Raw genomic sequence first — 15,322 nt, forward strand, 5'->3', positions numbered from 1 at the left:
AGAGGAGAAACCTTGAAGAGTTAGAACAACAGATCGAACTAACAAAGAAGTTACAAGAACAGAGAGACAAGTGATCTGTAATTTCCTCATGAAAAGAACTTCACAGAACTTTGTGGGGATCATAACTCAATTGTCTTATGGATTAAATAAATATACTGTGCAGTTTTGGTAATTCAAAAGTGAAGCGAAGATATAAGATCTATATGAGACAGAAAATTATTTAAAGTAAGCTTGCAAGATCTTGTTTCAGTTACCTGCTATGGTCACGTTACCAAACGTTTTAGAGTAAAAATTATTATTCGTGTGATTTGCTGAGGTCTTTTGTATATATCGTCATCACTAGCTGATTAGTCGCCTGGCACAAGTTACTGGTTCTTTTGTTTTGAGCTAAGAATAGTGGTGATTTGCTTTCTCGAAGACTGCGTGTAAAACAGATGGATTTTTTTTTTCTTGCGTTTTTCAGGTGAGCACGAGCCAGACACGCGCGTGATGTGGAGCGTAAAAAAAATCGTTCCTACTCGATCGCGTTTTTGTTCCATAGCGCTCACCTAACACTTACTTCTGCTTACTTTAAAGATGCCAAAAAAATAAAGACTGGAAAACTTAAAAAAACACGCCTACTTTTGATATGAGATTGAAGATGATAATTGTTATTTCTGTCCAAGATAAAGTCAGGGAATTTTGAAAAGCATTGTTCAGATGGCCATGTCTATTTCAAAACGGAAATTGAATAATACTAAGTGTATTATCCAGATTAAAAGGGAAATTTCCCTTGCTAAAGTGTGTTTGACACGTTAAACATCACGCCACATTTCTCGAGAACAATGAACTCTTCATTGCCAAGGCATTTAGCATATTAAGGGTCTAAAATTTCCGTGTGGCATAAATAACAAGTCAACACCTCAACCAGTCTCTGGATAAAATTCGAGTTGCAATCTTGCAGTTCGACCAATAATCATTGAGATAATCAGTTTGTGCGTCTGCGATCATGACATTTCTCGCTCTAACTTGAATTTCAAGGTAGGTAAATAACAGTTTTGTTCAACTATTAACAAAATAAAACAACAACAGACAATATGGATGAAGGTCCAAGAAACTCTAAAATTTATTAGACTTGGCATACCTCTCAATTTCTGATCACTGCTGTCAGTAACAAGATGTTACGTTTAGCATTTAATAATAATTTATTGTTATTTATATAGCGCAAAATACATGTGGATATGATCTAATGCGCTCCATTTGACGTTTGGCAGTCATCATCTTACGTACAGAAAATATAAAAGTTTTAAGCCGCTTTTAGCATAAAACTGAAAGCAATCTTTGTACCGTTTTTCCTGTTATCATCAAATGCGCAATAACTTGTTCCTTCGTGCTTCTTGTTCATGCCATGCAAGTTCGTAATCACAATCATTTAGGATATCTTTTAGGAAGTTACAACAAATTTGTAAGTCTTTAAAAACTGGGAAGAACTTTGAAATTTCATAAACATGTAAATCAAAGAACCGTGATAGAATAATATCAGACGTGAAATTAATTCAAACTGTTTGCCAGCAAAGAAACCTTGGTATCAATAAAGTGGAGTTGAGGTTTGAAAAAAATAGGTTTTTACGCTATACAAAGCTTATCGAGGTGCATTTTTTGAAGGACTTTAAGTTCTAAGATGCACAATCATCCTATGGCGTCACAGTCTTCGATTTCTCGTTTTCTGCATTTTAATGAGATACAACATTTGAACCTCGAGAGGAAATATTTTAGTTTTAATTACAAAGTGCTGGGACTAAGCATCCAAACAGAAAGCAGATTCAGTGGGTAGACCTTATGCTAATATAAAGTAGAGATGAGTTTTCACTTTGGCTCAAGTGAATTTAGTTGTGTAGCCACTTTTCGTATCCATACCGTCATGCACAATTGATCAGTGCGTATGAGCGATAAAGTATTTATTTTAACGAGAACAACATGGCGAAAGAAATTTTCCCTTTTCCCCTCACATTCATCAATCACTGTTTAATTTCACTGAAGACGTATGCATGCTTCAACAAATCTCTTTCAGGATTTTGGTCGAGGATAGCTATCACCAGAGCTCATGCCGAGTATGGCTCTACAGCCTTTTACGAACGAGCAGCTGAATTACTTTAAATTTGCCTCAATTGTACTGAATGAGTTCGCCATTGCTTTGCGTCAGACATTCAAATCCATGTGGGACAACAGATTTGGACATAGTCCCGGGTATCAACTGTGGGATAACTCCACGATAGTGAGAAATTTGTTTCTCACTGAAGAAGGTGGAAAAAGCAAAGTTCCTACACACATCTCCTATGAAGACTGGGATTGTACCGCCCTGTTCCAGGCCACCATCTATGCAAGGTCCTTCGCCACGCCAGATAGCAAAGGTCATTACAAGACACTTGGCGAACTGTACGTAAAACACCATAAAGTACCTCGTGGAAAGTTCCATCCATCTGTTTTGAGTGCAAGTGGAAATAAAGCCGAAACCTTCGCTCTCGCGATTGATCAGCTTCGACTTTTACGAAACTCGCTTTGTCACTCAGACAGGTCAGAGATTGATAAACCAACCTTTGACCAATTTGTGCAGCTCGCTAAAGAAGCATTCAAAGCTCTTGGTATGATGACAGATCCCGTTGATGCCATCAGTGGATTGACAGAGTCTGACTTTCCCACCAAAGAAGTTCGCAAATTGGAGGAAAGTCTTCGACAGGAGACCAGATCATACATCGAGTGTCTCGAGGAAGTAAGATCAGGTGTCGAGTGTTTCGAAGAAGTGAGATCAGGTGTCGACAAATTAATAGCACAGGGGAATGCTATGGTAAAAGTTGAAGACCTCGGTTTGTTGGAGAGAAAAATAGATGATTTGAAACTTAAGATGGATCAAGATCAAACAGGTATAAACTGATTGTAAACTTTACAGGATTTTTAGATTAACAACAATTCTAGGATACAATGTGGCAGAGTCTTATGAGCACTACTTTGGCAGGGAGGACCAAGAGACAACAGTGTTATTATTCTGCAGCTGTACTTTAGTATGAATAGGTCAACGGGGCAACTTCCAGCTTTGAACATGTCTTGAAAATCCTTTCTTCTTCCCTAACATGACTCTCTTCTATAATCAGAGTACCACCTCGAACAATCTGTTTTCTTTTATGTCAAAACAGCTTTTTCATGAAGTAAACTACACCCGCGATATTTACCAACATCGTGACTCTTGTAGGATGTTCCTAAGATCACAACTTCACAGAAAAAACAAGAAGCCCAGGACTAGAGCTGTATCCATAATACTAGATTTTTTAATATTACTGTAAAATTAACCCTTTTTTGTAATCGTTATTTTTCATTTGCTCTTCAAGCTACCGACATTTAGCTCTTTCATGATTGCATCAATTTGTTCCTTTTAAGATTCAAAGCCATTCCTTCCACCATCAAATCTTCCTTCAAGGGTTCCATACTTCACGGGCCGTCAGAGAGAATGTGAAGACATCAGCCGTCACTTAACTTCCAAAAGTTCCCGGATCGTGTCCATATGGGGCTCGCCTGGTTTTGGTAAGACTTCTGTGGCAACTGAAGTCGGATATCAACTCCAAACTGGTGGACTTCCCGTATACTTCTTCTCCATGCGAGGGCTTCTTTCAAAAGCCGATCTGACTACGCAGCTTCTAAGCTTCTTTAAAAGACACTACACAAAAGATCAAATGCCTCATGGGATGTCCATAGAAGACGAACTTTCCCTCTTTCTAAGCGACATTTCAGGTGAATTTGTGATGATTCTTGACAATGCAGATGATTTACTCGAAAGTGGAGCACCGAATGTGAAGGAGGACTTCATAAACCTTCTGGTAGTCATTCTTTGTCAATTCAAAAACTTAACATTTCTTCTTACCACGAGGCAATCTCTTGAATTTATGAATGTACATTTTAAAGGCCATCAAGCAGTAAGAATAGGGCCTTTACATGAGTCCTTCTCTCAAACGTTAGTCGGCGGACTACTTCCAAAAGCGACCGCGTCTGACTGCTCGAATATTGCAAAAATATGCGGGTTCGTACCTTTGGCCATGAAACTATTATGTTCCTCTATTGCTGAAGATAATAATCAGCCGACTCAATTTTTGGTTAGCTTCAAGGAATCTATAGAAGATAACCTTTTGGAGCTTTTGGACAATCCAGATTATCCAAGCAATCTGCGATTGAAGCTCCTATTGGAATCCTCTTTTCAGAGACTCTCTATATCAGAGAAAGAAGCGCTGGTATCACTTACTGTTCTTTCTGGAGATTTTAACCACTCGGTTGCTACAGCTGTCATGGGTGTTAAACCAACTCTGGAGGCCAGAAAAATCTTGCATAGGCTTCGGAGAAAATCCTTCCTCGACTCTAGCTTAAAATCTGAGTCATTTTCGATGCATAAGTTGATTCTGTCGTTTGTAAGGGAAAGAGGTCAAGATGAAATGAAAGAGGCCATGCTGAACTCCAAAGCACGTTTGTCTGCATTTTACGTCTCTCTTTTCGAGCAGCTAAATCAACAGTTTTTGACAGGACAATCCATGCAAGCATTTATTGATTTCTATGAAGAGAAGCAGAATATTGTTCAAAGTCTTATGGAGAGCTGTTCCGATCCTAAGACATGTGACGTTGCATTTGGTGTCCTGACAAAAGCAGAAATCTTTCTAGACTCCCTTTTCTGGTGCAAGGGAAAAATCATCGACAAAATTTACGATCACGCAACCAAAGAAGCTCAGAAGTTTAAAAAGGGCGCGTTCTACAGTCAGTTGCTGGTGTCCTTAGCATTCACCGAAGTGACTTGGGGGATAGATGGAAGATCCATGACGCTGCTCTCTAAAGCCGAAGGCCCTTCTTTGTCGGTAGATGATAAAATAAAAATCCTGTGTTATGGAGGCATCTGTCAACTGGTTTCAGGCAAAGTAGACGACGGAGCTCAGAAGTTGCAAGAAGCTCTTTGCTTGATGAGTGACAGCCCGGAACAGCGAATTCTCAGCGTAACTGCACTGCAAATTCTTGTTACTTACTTTCTTTTCAATAAAAAGAAAGCAACTTCACTAGAGTTTTACACCAAAGCTTTACATGAATGCAGAGCATTAGGAGACACAAGTCTTCTTGTTATTCCTCCGGTGAATAACAAAGATTTGACAATGATCGAAGCAGATATGCCGGAACCAGATGTTATAACCACTCAACCACTTAGATTAGAAACTATTTGCGTTGTTAGCAAAGCAACAGAAATGTTCTCTGATTACGAAACAAAGCAAGCAATAAGCAAATCTGTGCTAAGGATGTCGAATCTAACAAAAACACAGATCATCCCACATTTCATTGGTTCATGGACCTTCCAGCGCAACATCAATTCGACACTTAAAAATGTACTGAATAATCCTTAGGAGGCATCAAAGTTGTGCGACACACAGATCAGTTATCATAAAAAGACCTTAAAACAAAGTGGAAAAGTTAACGCAGGAGATAGAGCTAAACCCATAAAAAATCTTGATTTAAATTTGCATCAAGAAGAATTATATAAAAGCTTTCTGGACCAAGGCAACACTCTTCGTCAGATGAAAAACTATCCTAAAGCCATTCAATTCTTTGAATATGCCCTAAACATCGTAAGAGGACTGTTCGGGGAGAAACACCAAGACACAGCCGAAAGTTACTTTTCTATCGGACTAACACAACACGCTATAGGAAATTTCTCGTCAGCACTTAAGTCCCATCAGTGCGCACTTGACATAAGAGTTAAACTCTTCGGGGAAGAACACCGAGACACAGCCGAAAGTAACTTTTCTATCGGACTAACACAACACGCTATAGGAAATTTCTCGTCAGCACTTAAGTCCCATCAGTGTGCTCTTGACATAAGAGTTAAACTCTTCGGGGAAGAACACCGAGACACAGCCGAAAGTAACTTTTCTATCGGACTAACACAACATGCTTTAGGAAATTTCTCGTCAACACTTAAGTCCCATCAGTGTGCACTTGACATAAGAGTTAAACTCTTCGGCGAAGAACACCGAGACACAGCCGAAAGTTACTTTTCTATCGGAGTAACACAACATGCTTTGGGCAATTTCTCGTCAGCACTTCAGTCCAAACACCGTGCTCTTGACATGAGAGTTAAACTCTTCGGGGAAGAACACCGAGACACAGCCGAAAGTTACTTTTCTATCGGAGTAACACAACTTGCTTTAGGAAACTTCTCGTCAGCACTTCAGTCCCTACAGCATGCTCTTGACGTAAGAGTTAAACTCTTCGGGGAAGAACACCGAGACACAGCCGAAAGTAACTTTTCTATCGGACTAACACAACATGCTTTAGGAAATTTCTCGTCAGCACTTAAGTCCCATCAGTGTGCACTTGACATAAGAGTTAAACTCTTCGGCGAAGAACACCGAGACACAGCCGAAAGTTACTTTTCTATCGGAGTAACACAACATGCTTTGGGCAATTTCTCGTCAGCACTTCAGTCCAAACACCGTGCTCTTGACATGAGAGTTAAACTCTTCGGGGAAGAACACCGAGACACAGCCGAAAGTTACTTTTCTATCGGAGTAACACAACATGCTTTAGGAAACTTCTCGTCAGCACTTCAGTCCCTACAGCATGCTCTTGACGTAAGAGTTAAACTCTTCGGGGAAGAACACCGAGACACAGCCGAAAGTAACTTTTCTATCGGACTAACACAACATGCTTTAGGAAATTTCTCGTCAGCACTTAAGTCCCATCAGTGTGCACTTGACATAAGAGTTAAACTCTTCGGCGAAGAACACCGAGACACAGCCGAAAGTTACTTTTCTATCGGAGTAACACAACATGCTTTGGGCAATTTCTCGTCAGCACTTCAGTCCAAACACCGTGCTCTTGACATGAGAGTTAAACTCTTCGGGGAAGAACACCGAGACACAGCCGAAAGTTACTTTTCTATCGGAGTAACACAACATGCTTTCGGAAACTTCTCGTCAGCACTTCAACCCCTACAGCATGCTCTTGACGTAAGAGTTAAACTCTTCGGGGAAGAACACCGAGACACAGCCGAAAGTTACTTTTCTATCGGAGTAACACAACATACTTTAGGAAATTTCTCGTCAGCACTTCAGTCCCATCAGCGTGCTCTTGACATAAGAGTTAAACTCTTCGGCGAAGAACACCCAGACACCGCCAAAAGTTACTTTTCTATCGGAGTAACACAACATGCTTTAGGAAATTTCTCGTCAGCACTTCAGTCCCATCAGCGTGCTCTTGACATAAGAGTTCAACTCTTCGGAGAAGAACACAGAGACACAGCCGAAAGTTACTTTTGTATCGGAGTAACACAACATGCTTTCGGCAATTTCTCGTCAGCACTTCAGTCCATACAGCATGCTCTTGACATAAGAGTTAAAGTCTTCGGGGAAGAACACCAACAGACAGCCGAGAGTTACTTTTCTATCGGAGTAACACAACATGCTTTAGGAAATTTATCGTCAGCACTTCAGTCCCATCAGCGTGCTCTCGACATAACGGTTAAACTCTTCGGCGAAGAACACCCAGACACAGCCAAAAGTTACTTTTCTATCGGAGTAACACAACATGCTTTAGGAAATTTATCGTCAGCACTTCAGTCCCGTCAGCATCCTCTTGACATAAGAGTTAAACTCTTCGGGGAAGAACACCGAGACACAGCCGAAAGTTACTTTTCTATCGGAGTAACGCAACATGCTTTCGGCAATTTCACGTCAGCACTTCAATCCATACAGCGTGCTCTTGACATAAGAGTTAAACTCTTCGGGGAAGAACACCGTGACACAGCCGAAAATTACTTTTCTATCGGAGTAACACAACATGCTTTAAGAAATTGCTCGTCAGCACTTCAGTTCCATCAGCGTGCTCTTGACAAAAGAGTTAAACTCTTCGACGAAGAACACCCAGACACAGCCAAAAGTTACTTTTCTATCGGAGTAACACAACATGCTTTAGGAAATTGCTCGTTAGCACTTCAGTTCCATCAGCGTGCTCTTGACATAAGAGTTCAACTCTTCGGCGAAGAACACCCAGACACAGCCGAAAGTTACTTTTCTATCGGAGTAACACAACATGCTTTAGGAAATTTCTCGTCAGCACCTCAGTCCCATCAGCGTGCTCTTGACATAAGAATTAAACTCTTCAGCGAAGAACACCCAGACACCGCCAAAAGTTACTTTTCTATCGGAGTAACACAACATGCTTTAGGAAATTTCTCGTCAGCACTTCAGTCCCATCAGCGTGCTCTTGACATAAGAGTTAAACTCTTCGGGGAAGAACACCGAGACACAGCCGAAAGTTACTTTTCTATCGGAGAAACACAACATGCTTTAGACAATTTCTCTTCAGCACTTCAGTCCCATCAGCGTGCTCTTGACATAAGAGTTAAACTCTTCGGCGAAGAACACCCAGACACCGCCAAAAGTTAGTTTTCTATCGGAGTAACACAACATGCTTTAGGAAATTTATCGTCAGCACTTCAGTCCCATCAGTGAGCTCTTGACATAGGAGTTAAACTCTTCGGCGAAGAACACCCAGACACAGCCAAAAGTTACTTTTCTATCGGAGTAACAACATGCCTAAGGAAATTTCTCGTCAGCACTTCAGTCCCATCAGCGTGCTGTTGACAGAAGAGTTAAACTCTTCCGGAAAGAACACCAAGACACAGCCTAAAGTTACTTTTATCTCAGAGTAACACAAGATGCTTTGCTTTATGCAATTTCTCGTCAGCAGTTCAGTTGAAACAGCGCGCTCTTGACATAAGAGTTAAACTCTTCGGGGAAGAACACCGAGGCACAGCCGAAAGTTACTTTTTTATTGGAGTAACACAACATGCTTTAGGAAATTTTCGTCGGAACTTCAGTCCGAACAGCGTGCTCTTGACGTAAGAGTTAAACTCTTCGGCGAAGAACACTCAGACACAGCCAAAAGTTACTTTTCTATCGGAGTAACAACATGCCTTAGGAAATTTCTCGTCAGCACTTCAGTCCAAACAGCGTGCTCTTGACATAAGAGTTAAACTCTCCGGGGAAGAACACCCACATACAGCAGACAGTTACTTTAATCTCGGAGTAACACAACATGCCTTGGGAGACTTTTTATCAGCACTTCAGTCCGATCAGCGTGCTCTTGAGATAAGAATTAAACTCTTTGGCGAAGAACACCAAGACACAGCTCAGAGTTACTTTCCTATCGGAGTAACACAACATGCTGTAGGCAATATCTCGTCAGCACATCAGTCCAACCAGCGCGCTCTTGACATAAGAGTTAAAGTCTTCGGGGAAGAACACCCAGACACAGCAGAGAGTTACACTAATCTCGGAGTAACACAACATGCCTCAGGAGACATTTTATCAGCACTTAAGTAGAAACAGGGTGCTCTTGACATAAGAGTTAAACTCTTCACGGAAGAAAACCCAGACACAGCTGAGAGTTACGCACATCTTGGAGTAACACAACATGACTCAGGAGACTTTTTGCCAGCACTTCAGTCCAAACAACGTGCCCTTGACATAGGAATTAAACTCTTCGGCAAAGAACACCGAGACACAGCTCAGAGTTAATCTTCTATCGGAGTAACACAACATGTTTTAGGGAATTACTGGTCAACACTTTAGTCCAAACAGCGTGCTCTTGACGTAAGAGTTAAACTCTTTGGGGAAGAACACTCAGACACAGCTAAGAGTTACGTTAATTTGGAGTAACACAACATGCCTCAGGAGACTTTTTATCCGCACGTCACTCCGATCAGCGTTCCCTTAACATAAGAATTAAACTCTTTGGCGAAGAACACCAAGACACAGCTCAGAGTTACTCTTCTATCGTAGTAACACAGCATGCCTTATGCAATTTCTCTTCAGCACTTCAATCCAAACAGCGTGCTCTTGACATAAGAGTTAAACTCTTCGGGGAAGAACACCCAGACACAGCAGAGAGTTACGCTAATCTCGGAGTAACACAACATGCCTCAGGAGACTTTTTATCAGGACTTCAGTCCGATCAGCGCGCTCTTGACATAAGAGTTAAACTTTTCGGAGAAAAACACCCAGACACAGCTCATAGTTATCTTAATCTCGGAGTAACATAACATACTTTAGGCAATTTTACGGCAGTACTTTAGTCCGATCAGCGTGCTCTTGACATAACGAGTTAAACTCTTCGGGGAAGAACACTCAGAGACAGCTCATAGTGACCTTAATCTCGGAGTAACGTAATATGCTTTAGGCAATTTTACGGCAGCTCTTCAGTCCGATCAGCATGCTCTTGACATGAGAGTTAAAAACTTCGGGAAAGCCAGACACAGCTGAGTGTTACTTTTCTCTCGGAGTAACACAACATGCCTCAGGCGATTTTTTGTCAGCACTTTAGTTCAAACAGTGTGCTGTTGACATAAGAGTTAAACTCTTCGGGAAAGAACACCCAGACACCGCCTAAAGTTACTTTAACCCCTTAGTTACAGAACAAGCTTTAGGCAAATCGCTCTGACGAAAGGCTAAAGCTCGAAACGTCAGCTTTTTTACTCTTTACGGTGGCCAATTGACCTTTTCAACTCAGCTGTTAACATTAAATTACAATTTAAATTAAGGTTACTTTTCACTCAGAGGCCGAAAAATCCCTTTTTGTTGATATTTGAGTAAACTGAATTAAAAAATTTAAACTAACCTTTCCACTAAAGAGATTTCTAATATTTTTAAAAGCACCCGAGTCATTTAGAAAAACGTACTTTCAAAAAAAGTTAATAAATCAGGAGGGTGTCATAATCTTGGACCTTGGCGAATCTGCTGGGGGAATTTTCGCGGCAACCACCCATCTTGGGGCTCGTTTTCCATGTTATTTCCATAGTTTGTTTACGTCGCACACTTGACAAAATTCACAATGCGAAGTTCTTTGCTCACGGAAAAACCTTTACTCATCGAAAAATCAAAAGCGGAAGAAAGTCCTTGGTAAAAAAAAAAAAGAAAAAGAAACAGCTCTAGGCTAGCGTCCATATTTCGAACAAGGAGGTCATCGTCAAACCAAAATTTGCCATACATAATCTTAAAAACAAGGTCTCCTTTTATTTATGCAAGTACCAGCCTTGATACAAATCGTAATTTTGAAAGGTGTCTGTCGATCCGTTGTCTTGCTCCTCAGCACATTTTCCTGTTTTTCCATTTTAGCCTTTGGCGACTCTGCCCATTATTACGTCATCCTCCTCAAAGCTCCACTGAGCGATCGAGTCTGCAATGGGTTTCTTTTCCTGGGAAATCTTGATCCATCGTCATTGACGCAGGGAGGTCCCGTTGTCCCATTGGTTTGCGGTTTCAGGAGGCGAGTTAAACTTCTAGCGCAGCGCCAGTTGTTTGCAAACCTTCATTAGCTAAAATCTCGCAATCGTCAGATTTCGCCAAAAATTCCAGGAATATTGACAAACGAGAGTGTGTCGGCAAACTTTGATATTTGAAATATTTGTCTCGTGTTGTCCATTTACGCAACACGCTTCGAATATTTTTAGCTACTCCAAGTTTAGATGCTGATATCTAGTCAACCAATCAGAAGATCAAAAAAGCCGATCACACTTTTGTTGATTGGTGCCTTGTGAACAAGACTGTGCAGCCGTTTTGTTCGTGCTGCACACTATTGTTGATTGGTGCCTTGTGAACAAGACTGTGCAGCCGTTTTGTTCGTGCTGCGACATCCGATACCTGATAGATTCAATAGAAGAACCATCGGTCGTTTCATTGTAAACTGCAGTTCGTAAGCTTTCTTCTGATGTATAGTTTGCTAGGATTATGGTGAAACTAGTACTCCAACGATTTTTTTTCCCGAAGGACAACCGCGAAGGTGGTAAGTAACCTTAACAACTCAGTTGATAAAACCAAATTATCTTGCTATACTCTCCCACTGACGCAGCACCACAGTTTCTTTAGAAACTCACTCCCTTTAATGATAAAACCCAGTTGAAGGACTCCTTCTCTTTTAAGCTATGTAGAAGAGTAAACCCCGGTCACTCTGGGAAGAAAAGTGACTTGGATTTGCAGAAAAATTAAACGATTTTGGGAAAACTTGAAGGAACCATTTAGTCTTATTTTTTTCTTTAACTAAAATAAAAGATTTTTAACTTCACCTCAATGTTTCTTTTCAGAAACTTCATTAAAAAAAACTTCCTGTCTAAATCTGAGTTTACTCGAGATAAAAATGTCATTTTTGACGTTTAAGTGAAATGGAAACGAATTAATTGAAGAGGTTCGCGTGGCATCATGGAAGTTTCGGATTACTCATTCGTTTCGCGGGAAAATTAAGTCATTGTAGGTCGGTCAGTCTTATGTTTGACCACTTTCTTTTCTGTATTTGCTGTAATTTTGGTATTCCAACTCCCTGTAAAATATTACAATCATTGATTTTTCTCCCTTAGTACTAGAAGACTGACTGGCTCATCCTGAATAAACTTTTCACATTGAATTTATCGTGTGAGTGTTGTCAGAATGACAACTTTACATTAACTCTAGAATATGAAAAAATAAATAAGTCCCTACCTCTCAGATCCTGTCTCAACCCGTAAAAATTTTTTCTCATTTAAAATTTTAAAAAATGCACCTTAGGTTGGGGACATTACAGATGTGAGAATACTTTTTCTCTACAAGCTGCATCAACTGCGTGCCAACGAAGATTTCAACGAGGACTGAAAAAGACGGTTTCTCGCCTGCGGTGTTCGGTTCAAGATTAGAACAAAGTACTCCTGTTACTGAATGATTAGTTAATTGCCTTCGTGCTTTGTTTTCTACGGCGAAATCTGTGGTAATAATGGGTAGCTGTGTTCGTTTCTGTTTACATAACATATTATTTCTTATTTCTTTGGTTAATGCTCCAGAGTTTCGTTGCTGTAGAGTAATTTCCTTGGCAAACCAAAAGCTAACTTTTGACGAAATAATCAGCTGTATCACGAGGCACGATGATTTTTCGCCTAAAAGTGATCGGGCAGTTTCACTGCAAACTGCTCCTTTCCTCAGAGATTGTAAAGGTAGAGGCCGTCGTCGTCGAACCGGTCAAACGAAAAACGAGTGAGCTTATAGTAATCTGATTCAAGTTAATCTCAAATGGGGATTTTAATACAGCAAAACCTTCTTTAGTTTAGTGCGGCATTGTCATGCGAACCATTTCGCACAACACTTGGATTCGCTACCATGCATCTAATTCAATGATATTTGCGTTTCTTTAATTATCTCGCTGCAGTGCTTTTATCACAATGATATTGCTACTGTTGCTACTTTTAGTTTCTTGAGGGCAGGGGGGAATTGATGGCTCGTGGGATGGATTTTCGGAAATCTAAGTTAGGAGAATACACGGACCCTTCGAGCTTGTGTTTATGCCAGTATCCACCAGAGGTTCATGCCACAGGATATCGGTCAGCTCAGGAAACGGCTTGAACTTTATCACAAATGATGCATTTGTGTTATTGAAATACGACATAAACTAAATTGGTAGGATTTTCATAAGATAAGAGAAAAATACCTGATATATATGTCATGACGAGCCAGACGTTCTTAGCAACCGAAAAAAGAGCTTTGGATCCTGCTGAGATCGAAGAGTTTTACTCCACGATCTCAGCTTGACGTCCAGCAGCTTGCAACATTCCATTGTAACAATATCCCTGCTACTGATCATTTATGTTACGCTGAAAGTGCGAACTTTCGCGCGAGCGTGTTATAATCCTGAAACGAGAGTGTGCGTTTATAATTAAAATTTCTATTTTGGTAATTAAAAACGTGTCAGTGAATGTATGCCACGTTTGGAGTGAATGACGTATTTTGGCTCTTTGATTTTTATCAATAGGCCGGGAACAAAAGCGAAAGCGGACGAGCCGACTTTATTTGCTGACTTTCCAAGTCAGCTTTCCTTTTCTGAAACCGCTCTATTTTCTGGACCGTAAACCGCCAGACAAATACGTACGTGCCAGCAAATCGATACTAAGAAAGAGTATAATAGACCCTTTTTGTTGAACGAATCTCGGATTTCGTCATTTTTGGGTCATTTTTAACACTCACGCGAAATTCCCCCTTTTTTAAGTCTGCCTGAAATGAACAAGGGACGAACCGGACGCCACGACTTTTGCCTTCGATTAATGCACGCAACACGCTCACGCTACGACTACAGACGAAACGCGTATGTCGATCAAAATGAGAACGTTGCGGAGTTTGACGGCGAAATTTAGCCGTTTAAACCGTGAAGTAGTGCGAATTCAGCATGTTAAATTTTTGATACTGTAAAATTTCGGTTATAAGCCCTTGGCTAATACTAACTACTTAATAACCGGGCGCGAGGGCTTAACTGTAAAATTCCAGACTGAGGGATGAAATTTTTGCTTTATGAACCGAGCCTCTGGGCGAGGTCCATAAATCAAAATTTCAGCCCGAAATTATGGAATTTTACAGTAAAGCCCTAGCAAACAAGGTTATTAAGTTTTTTTTATAATATGGCTTCAAATAGGTAAAGCGCGTGAAATAGAGTGAACTTATACATTGCCTTCATTTTCCGTCACAATTTCGTCAGGATAATAAAATTCAGAAAAGAAACGTTTTTCAGAACGCATAGTTAAAGAAGAGATACGTTTTTTGTTCAATTCCTTGCTTTTTTAACGAAGTTCCTTTCAGCGAAAGTCACTAAGTTCGCTAGGTTTTGTAAACCAAAACCGTGGCGGAAAAAATCTGCTATGCCCGTGGGCGTTTACCGGGGGATTACGGACCGCTAATTAACCAATCTGAGCGCGCGTGCTATCGCAGCCATATAATAAAACTTTGTAAAGGGTTTTGGGTAGGTTTAGCGGATTGAAAAGCGTTTAGAAACAAGCCATGGTAATGTTGATCTAAATTCGTTTTTAATTTAAAGTCATATTAAAGCAAAATTTCCAGTTAGCACTGTCATCCAGCAGAGGGGGGAAGCGGGGTTATCGGGGGGCCTATAACCGGATTGTTTTGTCTGCAGGTAGATAATATAACCAGAATTTTACAGTATACACTTCGGGTCGTTTTACACGGTACGAAATTATCGCAGTGTATTCAACAATTTCCCAGGCTGAAGTCGCAACACTTTATATTTTAAAAGCCAGCCGTCTATCATACTGCATTTTCTTTTATTTCAACCAGTACACGACTGAAATAGGACACATCCAAAGCCCGCTCTCTCCCACCCACTATATGATGCTAAAGTTCCCACTGAGGCAAGCTTTCACACGCGAAGTGAAAACACTTGGTAACGTTATCGATCAGTAGGAATGCCTGCGAGTGTGTTAATCGACCGAACTACATAAGTTGAATAAGTACGCTACGGT

At 40.6% G+C, this 15,322-nt stretch overlaps 2 pseudogenes across 2 annotated transcripts in view; both read left to right on the forward strand.

Annotated features, from left to right (window-relative positions):
* The window catches only part of LOC149038012 (uncharacterized), a 49,030-nt pseudogene that overhangs the window by 22,788 nt on the left and 10,920 nt on the right, over positions 1 to 15,322 (forward strand). The window lies entirely within an intron of this gene.
* Positions 896 to 9,719, forward strand: LOC149038019 (uncharacterized; annotated as a pseudogene). Its single transcript, XR_016180789.1, has 4 exons — positions 896 to 1,020; positions 2,051 to 2,900; positions 3,412 to 8,466; positions 8,971 to 9,719. The product of XR_016180789.1 is annotated as an uncharacterized LOC149038019 (transcript).

Source organism: Pocillopora damicornis, chromosome 11, assembly GCF_964200805.1.
Source record: "Pocillopora damicornis chromosome 11, jaPocDami1.2, whole genome shotgun sequence".
NCBI lineage: Eukaryota > Metazoa > Cnidaria > Anthozoa > Scleractinia > Pocilloporidae > Pocillopora > Pocillopora damicornis.